This window comes from Rhamphochromis longiceps, linkage group LG4 (genome assembly GCF_057381845.1).
Source record: "Rhamphochromis longiceps isolate RC_006_pf linkage group LG4, R_longiceps_female_GT1.1, whole genome shotgun sequence".
NCBI lineage: Eukaryota > Metazoa > Chordata > Actinopteri > Cichliformes > Cichlidae > Rhamphochromis > Rhamphochromis longiceps.
Window position 1 is genome coordinate 19,578,250 of NC_140560.1, and position 11,617 is coordinate 19,589,866.

Here is an 11,617-nt window from a genome sequence, read left to right on the forward strand (position 1 = left end):
CGCAAACATCTTGCTACTCACACCCTCAGAGAGTCAGGCTTGAAAAAACAAAACCTCCTACAAATAAAAACATGTGCTTCTCAGTTTATTCTTTCTTGTGTTATTTGCATTTTATTTACGTGGCATATGAGACACTTTGACGTAGCTTAAACTTTACAAGACAAATTCGAGGGATGTACAAAGCCAAGCATACTTTGTGATTTACATCAGCATTTAGCTTGCACACTATTTCAGAAAAAATCCCTTACAGGACAGAAACAAACTATTAAACTTGAATTAAGAAATTAAAAAAAAAAGAAATAAAAGGAGTGCAGGGATAAATCGTGTTTAATATGGTTTGCTGTAATGTCTGTCATTTATCAGAACATGCATGTAACCCTGAAAGAAAGTAACTTTTACTACCCTTCAGTTTCCTTAGGATAGATAAGGTATCACATCCTTGGTTCATCATTAGTGCTTCCTTTCTTTAGGGAGAATAACCATTAATTTGTAACATTAGGGCCATGTTACCCAGATCGTCAGTTATTTATTTGGGATTCACATTTATTGTAGATGATTGCATTTGTTGCTGTTTGCCTCTTATCATAATTGGGAAAAAATAAAGTGCTGATGATAATCCTTGCATTGGAGATTTACAACAACATACCTTACTTTTTGTGGTAAATTACAACACTCAGGATTCACTCTTGGATAATTTGGGTTCCCAGGAAATCTAATATCTGATTATACCTGCACTTGTAGACTAAAACTTTTACAGTACACAGATATCATCAAGTTTACTGTAATGCATATGCAATACAAATGTCTTCCTGAAGGCTGCAGTGTTCAACCACATTATGAGATTGCAGCTTTTGTGCTTCCTGACTCCGACCAAGAAGACATTGTTTAATTTAAATCATATGTGTAACATGAAATCCAACATTTCATTCTGAAGCGTCTAATTAAAATGGTATAAAAATTAAATGATGATATGTCTAGGAGTCCATGTTAAATGATAATGATATTATTAATATAAATAAAGATAAAGCAGAAAAAAAACAAGTATCTGTGCCATTCTGACACCATCTGTTAGTCAAAGCAAAGTAGTGGTGATGATATTTTGAAAGTCTACCTTACATAGCTTAATTCTCTTAAATAAAGTAATGGCTGCTAACTAACCCTATACTAACCATAAACAGATTGGTGGTGTTTGATATGAAGGGGTTAACAGTTAATAACACTGCTGCTACCAGTGTTTTCTGTAAAGTCTTCAATGGACTGTATCAGTTACTGAAAGCTACATACTGAGCATGTGACACACTGAGTGATGCAGTTTTGTCAACTGCCACTAGATGTTACCATCTGTTACCAAGTTACTATCTATCTGTTTGTGTGTGTGCACGTGCAGATATGTTTGCTGGTATTGAGTATTAACCTGCATTGTACTAATACTAGAAAATAAACAGTGCAGTAGTAGGGAAACGGAAGGTGAGATGTGCTAGCTGTAGGTGAGCTAGGTGCTAGCTCACCTACAGCTTTCAGGCCTTTTGTGTATGATTTATCAATTTAAACTATCCACATATATTACACAGACATACAAGGTGGTTGAATGAGCATCATATTTGGGGCACAACGTAAATATACGTAGAGAAAAAAATATTTATTTTGCCTGCTGATATTCAAAATTGTTGGCGTGATGTTGTTTGCATGCTCGTTTGACTATATCATTGAAAATTTATGCATTCAAATGCCTGTTTCTGATTCCTGTTTAATGATGCATAGTGTCAGTCAGGATCAGCTGGAACTCTGCGTTCTGTCTGCTTGACTGCTGATTGGATCCCATTTGAATCTAGTGATGCTGCCCTCATCTCTGTCCAGGCACGAGGCCACTGATGACACGGCCTGCATTCACACTCTAAACCCCTCTTCCCTCTGCATAAACATTTCTATGTGATAAACACTGAATTAATGTAATATTAAATATGACAGTTTTTCCACAAGCCTGCAGCACAACTGAGAAATACAAATAGGGTTTTTTTTCTCTTTATGTTACTAAAAATATTGCAGCTCAGAGATCATCCTAGGAGAATTCAGATTCAATCACTGCGAATTATATCAAAATGGCAGACTACTATGCTTTACAAGGTTTTAAGACAATATAACTGTCATAAATGTAAGATAAGTTAGTTCCACATTTTGCAAATGCACCAAACTGCTTAAATATCTATTACTGTGACATTAGACAGGTGTTCCAATTTTAATTTTTTCTAAATTTCTGTAGCATCTAAAACTCAGTATGTCATGTTTCCTGCAGTTTTTAGACGTTCATTCCAAAAGCTTTTATTTTACGCTCCAGCTTCAGCTGGAACTCACTAACTCAGTTACTGCAAATGCTTATTAACAAATTAGTAGAAGCCTGTTTGTTTATTTATTAATTTTTTTTATGCCGCAAACGACAATCCTGCATCATGTTTAACACACAGCTGGAATAACTGACAAAATAGGGATAAATATAACAAGATATGGTTCCCAGGGTTTGCTTCATTCTCTCTCTTTCCCTGCTTCTCTTCCACTCTCTTTGCTGCTCTTCTCAATACTATACATGGTTACCATGGAAACACACTTGCAGCTCTCGAGTCGTGAGGCCAGTCAGCTGAGATACCATGTCTGGTAAACAAATCCGCAATCTGAACTGCTGGGTGTGTGTCAGAGTTTGTCAAAACATGAAGGCATCAGCCAAAGGTCATAAGTGCCAGAAAGGTGGCCGGAGCAGGGGTTCAAACTGAGACAGCTAATGTGACAGTGCTAAACTTTTCCTACTGCATGTTTTATTTAACAGACATTTGAATGGCATGTAATCCTCTTTAATCCACTATAATAGGAACATGACTGAGAGAGACACGGATTTCTAAGTGCAGCTAAAGCTCTATGTTATTTTTTTTCATTACTAAACTAATACAAATGCAAAACAAAGTAGACCCCCAAACAACAAACACATGAATTAGACAAGGAAATGTAAAATGTGAAAGAGCACATTCACAAGTGTATAAACTCTCATTCTGCCAACATATTACATGGACTATAACTGAGTTTCCTGGGTACTCTAAAAAAAGCATTTAATAGCAGAATAATATCTATAACAAGGTTTATTTCTTCTCAAAGCATTATTAGCTATGCAATGTTAAAGCTTAAAGATTACATTATTACATTGTATCAATTTTTATGACTTAAAAGCTTATTCACCATCCTTTGACTCTGGTGTCAGTTTTTGGTAAGTTCAGTTAAACCTCATTTGTATTTACACGATGCAACTATAATGGGCTATTTTGACTCAGTTACAAAAATAATAAAACTAAACACACAACGAAGCCATGTAATCACTTCGACGTATCCTGGGTCTGCCAATAGGCCTCATTTACATGCTCAAAATACCTCATCTGTTCAAACCACCTAAGTGGCAACAAGACCCCAAGATACCCGAACACCTACACTTGGGGCAGCAACTAACTGCCCCAGTGAAAGCTGGAGGTCAACAGAACCACACCATCTGAGAAAAGCAGAGACCAGATCCTGAGACCACCTAACCTGCTGCAGTACTTAGAAATGTGATGAACAAAGTCTGTGACAAAGGGCAGCCCAGACAGGGACCAGCAGCCACTAGGAACAAGTCTGACTTATTGATGGCAATGCACGCTAAACACTCTACTGTGGTTGGATGGAAACAACTAAAGCTAAATACACACTGCAGGCACTGCACAGCATTTGCCTTGTGCTGTGGCATGTGACAGAGAGAGCAAAGGTTTTGCAAGTGGATTTTCCAGCCAAGCGCTGGACAGTCACATCAGCAGGTGGAGCATTGTGATAGTGGAGCAGTATCAGCTGTTCTTTTCATGTGTTGCATAAGCAGAGCATGCCCCAGCTGTCTCAGGTATATCCACCTCCAACACTTGATGAATTCGAATTATCAGAAGTTGCCCATTCAGATGATGAATGCAGCAAAGGAGACTTTCTTCTTCTGTCCCACGCCCCTGGTATGATATATGTGATGCTTTAACTTAGGACCTATGGCAAATAATTCCATTAATAGAAATACATAGGTGGAATTGAACAAACGGACTGAGATATTGAATATATTAAAATAATATAATCTACTGGTAAAAATTCAGAAAAAACAATGCAACAAGCAAACATGGGTATAGTTTATCATCATATGGTCATGTTATACTTGTTATTCTTCAACTCTTCTCCTGGTCCATGTTTTTTTTATTCTTGTTTTCATGCTTTCCTTTGCTTTTTGTACCATCGGTGCCCTTTTATCATTTGTTTCTTGTATACCCTCCCTCTACAGTGTATTTAATCTCACTTTTCCCTTCCCTCTGCAAGTTCATCTTTGCACAGCTGCAACAGTCTCGGCCTTGTGTTTCTTTGTGTCGTTAATAAAGGGTTTGCTTGTCTTTTTGATTCGTCTATCCCCTGTTCAGTTCTGGCCCGACTCGTCGGACCAATCACCTGGATAAAGACTCTTGCCAAATAAAGATTGTAATCCTGATCTGGTCCCTGAGCTGTAGGTTTAAATTCACTTGGTGTTGACACACTTACAGTCATGTGAGAAAATTCGGACACCCCATAAAATAATCGGCTCTGTATTAATAAATGTTCAAATATCAATATCTAATCATGTTTTCATGTATTACTGGAAAAGAAAGTGACTTAATTGCAATTAAACAAAAAAAAATACACATAAAAAAAAAGATATGAACAAAAATGTGTATTTTAATGGAGGAAAAAGTTAGGACACCCTACCCCTTAATAACTAGTGTTGCCCCCTTTGGCTTATATAACTTCAGTGAGACACCTTTTGTAACCTTTTACTAGTCTCTGACATCGACAGCAAGTTTGGGCCACTCCTCAATGCATAATTCTTACAGCTGTGAGATGTTTGAGGGTTTTCTTGCATGTACAGTCTGTCAAGTCACCCAACAGCATCTCAGTGGGATTACGATCAGGGCTTTCACTTGGCCTTAATGTCTGGCCTTAATGTTTCTCTCAGAGAGCAAATATTTTCTCCTTGCACACCTCAAACTTGTGTAGTCTCTGATAGTAGAGTCATGCACTTTAACATAGACACTAGCCAGAGCCTGCTGTAGTTCCTGTGATGACATTTTAGGATTTTTGATGACTTCTTTGAGCAATTTGTGGTCTGCTCTAGGGGTGAATATGCTTGGACAGCCAGACCTGGGCGTGGTGGCAGTTGTTTTGAATGTCCACCAGTTGTAAACAATTTTCGAGATGGTGGAATGGCTGATGTCAAATTCCTTTGAGATCTTTTTGAATCTTGTGGAGCAGGGAAATTATTTTACTGCTATTGTTAAATAATTGTCATCATTACCATTGCATTAATAATATAATCTGGAGTTTATATTGCATTCAGGGGTTGAACAGTGTGTGTCTTTCAGAAAGGCTAAAAGTAACAGGACAGGAAACAGGCTTGGAGAGTTTTGCAGAAGTGAAAGTTATTTTGAGCAGCAGGCTAAGACGAGGCTTTAACAATGTAACAATGTAACAGATAGCTTTAAGAAGGCCTTAAGATGTTATGCATACAGTTATTATGTTGACCTTGTATTTCAGGTGCAGTTATGACTATTTTATACACAATGCATATCTGTGCTTATTAAAGAGTTGGAGCTCGGTCAATTAATTGGGGGTCGGAAGCTTTGTTCGGCGCGATGTCCGGACAATCTATTGTGCAAGTGACTTGGAGCCATAGAAGGAATTGCAATACATGCTTACAAAACACTTATATATCAGGTCATTTTATATTAAGGTTTAAGTAGAGGTTCTTGGTTAAAACATTTATTTAGTAGAAGACATACATATAGTCTCAGTGAGCCTCTGGTCTGGTGAAAGGTCAGAAGTGCAACAGGTGAATTGAGAAAGAGCATGTGAGGTCGTGACACACATGAGTTAAATTTATTTAGAGGAGAGATTAGTCATGTCTGGTTGTAACTGCAAAAGTGTCTCGGTAAAAGAGGAACCGTCCTTGTTGTCTCGGCAAGAAAGAGGAACAATTTACTTTAAGATAAGAACGGAAAGTACCAGCCATGAAAATAGAAGATGATCTTCTGGGTTAAAAGCCATTGTGGTGTTGATCTGATCTATGTATAAAATGTATCTGTGAAGGGGCGTCAGTAAATCAAACCCTGATGCTATAAAATATCTGTTCATGCTTTGATTAAGTTGGAGATCACTTGCTGTCGGCGTACAGAGTGTTCTTCCCACACGTGTGTAGTCATTAAAATCATTGTTTGACCAAGACCTTCTGGACCATGGGTGGTTTGTACTCTCCTTCCTCAATTGTGAACCTTAACATTTGGGGGCTCGTCCGGTGGTTGAGGAGGGAGAATTGGAGGTGTAGATGGAGAAATTTGGTCTTAGGTGGTCTGACGGGCAGACATGAATTCCAGTGGTCGAAGTGAGTGGGCATAAGCCGGCTTATCCAAAAGGTAAGGCACTACCTGTTGAATTATTTCCAAAGTGTGCCAAATTGGATATGATAAAATTTAAGTCTACTCACTGAAATTACTGGTGGATGTCTGTTTTGATTTTGATGAAAATTTCATGAGTTGAAGCAGTTAGAGTTCTGCTAAGAAGAAATGAAAGCAGTAAAGTCTGCTAAAGCAGTTAGAGTCTGCCAGGAAAAGTTTAAATACTGGGTTGAAGTCCCAAAGAAATTGAGTTAGAGTCTCAAGTAGTTTGGTAGGAAATTTGGTCATTTTGTGGGTTAAAGTCCCGGTTGGTCATTAGGTCAGACCTTGGTTGGTCATTTTGTGGGTTAGAGTCCCCATTGTCCATCAGGGTAGATCTGCCTCAGTCATACACTTGTGTTGGGTGTTGATTGTTGTTTCAAAGTATTATAAATTATTCTAGGACGGCAGTTCGAGTCTGCTAGGAAGCGCAGTTCTCGGAGGTAATGCTCCCTCCCGGCCAAGGACGCTTGGCCCTGACCTATCGGCGAATAGGGTTAGTACGGTTGGCAACCGGGGAGAACTTGGGAACCTCCAAAATAGCTAGGAGTTAGAGTCTCCTTACCGTTTGGAACGGTAGTCTGCGCTTTTTTGGTCAGAAGAAGTTGGACTTCGGGCATGTAACTTTAACTTAAAACTTCAGGGTAAGCCTTGGCTGGGAAACGCCAAAAAATAGAGCTTCAGGCAAAGTTTGGGTTGGTTGACGCTTTTAAATTGAGTTAGGGATTTTAGAGATGAGGCCAGAAACAGTTAAAGTCTTGATACTGGTTAATTGGTCGCAAAAAACTCAGGGAGTTTATCCGCTGGGCGGTTATTTTAAAGTTTGAAAGTGTTTTTAATTTAAGAGATGCATGAGTGTGTGTTTAAGATGCCATTTATGTTTATTAGAGGGTTATAAATAAAGTTTTGAGTTGCCGTAGTGGATGTATAGTAATTGACTGAGTTTGGATGTAGATATATAAATATATTGAGTGTACTGTATATACTTAAGACTAACACATTACTTTCAGTAGTAACTTTTCTCCAGCATTAGTTGCTGGTGTGTTTTATTTTTAATTTCTTGTGTGTGCGGTGAGAATTAATGGAGGTTTCAATTTTTTGTTTGTTTGTTTTTTACTTGCTCTTTCTGATTATGACAAGCATGTCTAAAATACTCTTAGGAAAGTGTGTTTTGAGTTATATTCCTCAACTCTGGTCACACTTTAAGTGTGAATGCGGTGACTAGAAGGTTTTGAATGATGAATAAAGGTGTGAGAGGTATTTCTTTGGTGATGTAAAGTAGGATGTTTTAAAGAGTTTTAAAGTGATGAGGAACGTTGAAGAATATATATAAATACAAGTCAATACGTTAAGAGTATAATTAGGTTCATGCTTTTGATTAAAGAGTCCCAAAAAGGATAAGTTAGGGAGATGCAGGAAAAGGTGTTTTGTTTCCTTTGCAGAAGATCTCAGCGACCACAGGAGGGGCGAGGATCCTGGAGATCTCGAGGCCTGCTGAACCACCAGAGAGGGACCGAGAAAACCAAAGCTTACACATGGAGTGTTCTCGAAGGGGAGCTGGTGTTTATTACTGGACCAAATAGATGACATGAGGTTGTCTGATTTGCTGAGCGAGGACACAATGTATTGCGACCTCTGGTGTTCCAGAGGTCGAGAGAGGGAGTGTGGAGCAGGGAAATTATTTTACTGCTATTGTTAAATAATTGTCATCATTACCATTGCATTAATAATATAATCTGGAGTTTATATTGCATTCAGGGGTTGAACAGTGTGTGTCTTTCAGAAAGGCTAAAAGTAACAGGACAGGAAACAGGCTTGGAGAGTTTTGCAGAAGTGAAAGTTATTTTGAGCAGCAGGCTAAGACGAGGCTTTAACAATGTAACAGATAGCTTTAAGAAGGCCTTAAGATGTTATGCATACAGTTATTATGTTGACCTTGTATTTCAGGTGCAGTTATGACTATTTTATACACAATGCATATCTGTGCTTATTAAAGAGTTGGAGCTCGGTCAATTAATTGGGGGTCGGAAGCTTTGTTCGGCGCGATGTCCGGACAATCTATTGTGCAAGTGACTTGGAGCCATAGAAGGAATTGCAATACATGACACCACCGCGCCCCGACCGGACCCTCCGACCGGCTTCCTCCACCTACCTATTCCGAATCTACACAAGAAACGCTATAGGAAACGCGGTAGAAGGAGCGGCCGCCGCGTTCGCTTCAGGCTCTACTTTAAAGCCAGAGCCACAGGCTACCCACATGCCAGCCTGGATATTTTATCTTCTTTCCCTCCTTCCCAGGAGCGCTCTGATGCTAAGTTGCTCACCCACCGTTGGATCTGCTTGGCCGACCACGAAGTCTACCCTGCGATTCCTGTGGCATGTTCTCCTGCTCGGGTTTGGATAACATCGCTCCGACGCGGCGTTTGCCGAAGCAACCTAAGTGTCCTACGACGCACCACCCGTGGCGACTTAGCCCCTAGGATACGGATGGCATTGCTTAATGTCAGGTCGCTGGTCAATAAGACCTTTCTTTTAAATGACTTCATCTCCACTAATGGGATTGATGCCTTATTCCTGACTGAAACCTGGATTCGTCCTGGTGAGTTCATCCCTTTTACTGAACTTCTTCCGTCGGACTGTGTTGCTTTTAGCTCACCAAGGCTTACTGGTAGGGGTGGCGGCGTAGCCTCGGTTTTTAAGAATTCGTATGCAGTTCGGCAGCTACCCTCACCTACCTACTCTAGCTTTGAAGTCCAATTATTGGAGATGACTGCATCCACGACCACACTCTGCGTGGTGGTTTATCGACCGCCTAAATATAGCAAATATTTTATCACGGACTTTGCTGATCTCCTAGGCTCCGTTCTTTTTAAGTATGGTTGTGTTCTCATTGTCGGTGATTTTAACATACACACTTGCTGTAAGGATGACTCATTTGCTAAAGACTTCCTTGCCTTAACGGACTCTTTTAACCTGGCTCAGTGGGTTAATGACCCAACGCATGTTAAAGGACATACTTTGGACTTGGTTTTCTCATATGGTCTGGACATTTGTATCAAGGATATAAGTGACGCTGGGATCTCGGATCATTTCCCAGTTATATTTGATACTGGCTTATGCACTAATGAACTACATCCTGCGGCTCCCCTTCGCCCGCTACGTGTAATTAATGCTGAAGCGATGTCAAACTTCTCTATGTCTTTCTTGGATTCTGCATCTGTCACTCTCGACTGTTGTTCTTTTCACTCGGTTGATGACTGTGCTAATTCCTTGTTATCGCTGATTTCTTCAATCCTTGATACTGTTGCCCCCATTAAGATGAAGCGCCCTAGAACCTACTCTCAGTGTTGGCTTAATGACACTACGCGCGCCTTACGTCGCGTGTGTCGGCGCGCTGAGAGAAGGTGGAAAAAAGATAAACTTCAGGTTTCCCATGACATGCTACGGACTAGCCGCTTAAAATTCCAAAGTGCTGCTAAAACGGCCAAAACGTCCTTCTTGTCCAAAATCATCCTGGCCAATGACCATAACCCCCGTACCTTATTTAAAATTTTTAACTCTGTGGTTAACCCTTCCCCGGACATGCCTTTAATTCATTCTCAGGGTCTTTGTGAGCGATTTCAAACTCACTTTTTAAAAAAGGTCTCATCTCTTAAGTCCTCCCTTCCCCCTGCTTTATATCCTCTCCCCATTCCTGAGTGCATTTCAACTTTCCACCAGTTTGAGCCTGTGTCACTTTTGACTCTTAAGCGGCTAGTTGCTCAAATGAATAACACCAATACTGTGCTTGACATTCTTCCATCTCGTTTAGCTAAGGACTGTTTTGATGTAATCGGACCTAGTATCCTATTTCTTATGAACTTTTCCTTGCTCTCAGGCTGTGTTCCTTTGTCCTTTAAGCATGCTGTAGTCCACCCGATTCTTAAAAAAAGAAATTCTGACTGTTATGACCTTTCAAACTATAGACCGATCTCTAAGCTTTCGTTCTTGTCCAAGATCCTGGAGAGACTAGTTCTCTCCCAACTCCAGGCGTACTTGGACACGAACAATATTGCTGAGAAATTTCAATCTGCCTTTAAGCCATTGCATAGCACTGAAACAGCGTTGGTTAGAGTTCTTAATGATATTCTTGTAATCACTGATACTGGACGCTCTATGGTCCTAGTTTTACTGGACCTCTCTTCGGCCTTTGATATGGTAGACCATAACATTTTATTACTAAGACTTGAGCACACTGTGGGTATTAGAGGCACTGCCCTCGACTGGTTTAAATCATACCTCGCTGATAGATCCTTATCAGTTCACTTAGGCACCTTCTCCTCTTCCTCCGCTCCGGTCTGTTGTGGTGTGCCTCAAGGATCAGTTTTAGGCCCTATTCTCTTCTCATTGTATTTGCTCCCTCTAGGCGCAATCTTTGAAAAATACAATATCGCCTTCCACTGTTATGCCGATGACATACAGATCTATTTTGAACTTACTGACGACCTTGCTGTGTCCCTGCACTACTTTCAAGAATGCATGCGGGAGGTCAAAGAATGGTTCCTGAGTAATTCCCTCGTTTTAAATGATAAGAAGACTGAGATTGTGGTGTTCAACAGTAAAATCCCTCGTGCCCAACTCTGTGCTGCCCTGGGTTCCTTTGCTAGTTTTTCTTGTGACTATGTCAGTAACTTGGGTGTACTGCTGGATAGCTCGCTCAAACTCGATAAGCAAGTGTCTGCTGTAGTGAGATCTAGCTTCCACCAACTGCGCCTTATCTCTAAGGCTAGGCATTATATTCCGCATGAGGACCTGGAGAAGCTTATTCACGCTTTTGTGACCTCCAGGTTGGATTATTGTAACTCCTTGTACTATGGTCTTCCCTCTTCTCTTCTTCTTAAACTGCAAACAGTCCAAAATGCAGCAGCCCGCCTTTTGACTGGTACCAGGAAATTTTGCCATATTACCCCTGTCCTAGCTAGCCTGCATTGGCTGCCCATAAAGTACCGTATTCAATTTAAAATATTACTCCTTACTTTCAAAACTATTAATAAATTAGCGCCAAGTTATCTTAGTGAACTTCTCAAACCACATACTCCTGCTAGAACACTCAGATCTGCCACTCAACTACTTCT